Source organism: Prionailurus bengalensis, chromosome B3 (assembly GCF_016509475.1).
Source record: "Prionailurus bengalensis isolate Pbe53 chromosome B3, Fcat_Pben_1.1_paternal_pri, whole genome shotgun sequence".
Classification (NCBI taxonomy): Eukaryota; Metazoa; Chordata; class Mammalia; order Carnivora; family Felidae; genus Prionailurus; species Prionailurus bengalensis.
In genome coordinates this window covers 44,792,260-44,794,685 of record NC_057355.1, presented here as the reverse complement: position 1 = coordinate 44,794,685, position 2,426 = coordinate 44,792,260, and positions in this window count along the sequence as shown.

Here is a 2,426-nt window from a genome sequence, read left to right as displayed (position 1 = left end):
GCCTGGGCAGACAGAGACAGCAGAAGTCCTGTCATGCTCCCGGAGTCTCAGGTGTGCATAAAGGATGATGTTTCTAGTTGAATAGGGCAGGCAAGGATTTTGCAAAAATTTTAAATCTACACAATCAGTTCCCTCCCTTCCTTCTTTCAGGTCCTTCTGAGATCTGAGCATCTTTACCTGAAGAAACCACAGTATTGGCCTGTGAGTATTTATAACTAAAGGCTGCCACCTGCCTCCATCTTGGGAACCCTTTTGTCCCCTGTGGTTCACTCCTTAGTTTCAGAGAATGCCACCACCAGACCTGGAGACACACGTGCCGTCTGCAGAAAAGTTTCTCTTTCCACAGTGTCTCCAGAGGCCCTACCATGAAACACTTAATTGGGCCCCAAGAGGTGCAGTCTGAGTTTGGCAAGTGAACAAGGACAGTGAATGGCATAACCTAAGGAAAGACACCATGTCATAAAAGAGTCTGGAGATTGAGAGAATGATGAGCAGAGCAAGGTGTACCAAGGACATGGAAGGAGTAGGGAAATAAAGGGCCACGTGTGCCAGATTAGGGAGTTTAGGCTTTGTTATGGTGAGTGTGGAAGACCCACGGTGAACATAAAGAGAGAAACATGACTTGTCTGAAGAGGTCACTCTGGCCACAGAGTAGCAGTGAATAGACTAGAAGCTGAGGGGACTAGCGGTAGAAAGGCCAGTTACCTAAAAGGCCCATAATGAGGGCACAGACTCCATCCCAGTGTGCCTGGGAAGAAAGGGGGAGGACTCAAGAACTATTTAAAAAGAAAAATCAACAGAATTTGGAGAATAGTTGGATGTAGGAAAGTGAAGCAAACAGAGAAATCAACATGAATACTACTTTGAGTAACTGGACTAATAAGACTGTGGTTTTGTCAAAATACTCAATTTCGGTAAAAATAAGATCCCCTTACATTGAAAATGAGATTTCTGATTTATTATAAAACCCATTTGAGGGGTGCCTGGGTGGCGCAGTCGGTTAAGCGTCCGACTTCAGCCAGGTCACGATCTCGCGGTCCGGGAGTTCGAGCCCCGCGTCAGGCTCTGGGCTGATGGCTCAGAGCCTGGAGCCTGCTTCCGATTCTGTGTCTCCCTCTCTCTGCCCCTCCCCCGTTCATGCTGTCTCTCTCTGTCTTAAAAATAAATAAAAGTTGAAAAAAAAAAACCATTTGATACTCCTGTGAATTTGGAGTTCATGGGTTAGGTAGTACCTCTTCTTTATGGATGGTAGTTGAGGCTCAGAGAGACGAATGCCTGCCTCAGTTCCTGCCAACAGCTAGAAGAGAGAAGAGTTAGGAGTTAGCCCCATTAACCCAGGGTTGACAAGTAAGTCTCAAGTTGTGTGCCAACTGGTAATAACTACCTGAAGCACTGTGTTGAGATTCTGATATTGAGTTACGGCCTTGGAAATCTAGATACTCTAACAAACTGTCCATGTCTGCCATGACATCAGGAAAGGAGAGTGGCAGTATGTCAGATGTTGGCCAGCCCTGCATCAGACTATGGAGACTCATTAGAATTGGAGATGGGTGCCTGGGTGGCTCAGTTGGTTAAGCGTACGATTTTGGCTCAGGTCATGATCTCCCAGTCTGAGTTCAGGCCCTATGTCAGGTTCTGTGCTGAGAGGTCAGAGGCTGGAGCCTGCTTCAGAGTGTGTCTCCCGTTCTCTGACCCTCCCCCGCTCATACCCTATTTCTCTTTCTCTCAAAAATAAAAATAAAACATTTTTAAAAAGTAGAATTGGAGAGAACAAGAAGACAAATTTGCTTGGATCTAGCAAACAGCTCCTACACGACGCCCTCCCTGGGTACACCATACATTGTACCAACTGACAACAACTGATAGCAGCAAGATGCTAAGTCCTTCCACTACCGCCCCATTTTATCACTCTCAAATGGGAGATTCCGTTTTTTCAGACGATCACAGTCCTCTTCTAACATTTCAAGTGCCAAAAGTGTAACCTCACTGCCATGCCTCCCCTGAAGTTTCAGGCAATGCAACATTTTCTTTTTACCCATCAGAAGTCCTTTTCCTAGAGAACAAAAAAGACCTCTGCTCTTTATCTGTTTAAAAAAGAGAGCATGTTTCAAAGGGACACATGCACCCCCATGTTTATAGCAGCACTATCAACAATAGCCAAAGTATGGAAAGAGCCCAAATGTCCACAGATGGATGAATGGATAAAGAAGATGTGGTGTATATGTATGTATGTATGTATGTATGTATGTATGTATGTGTGAGTGTGTGTGTGTGTGTGTGTGTGTGTATCCAACTACGTGGATGGAACTGGAGGGTATTATGCTAAGTGAAATTAGTCAGAGAAAGACAAAAATCATATGCCTTCACTCATGTGAGGACTTCAAGAGACAAAACAGATGAACAAAAGGGAAGGGAAACAAAATATA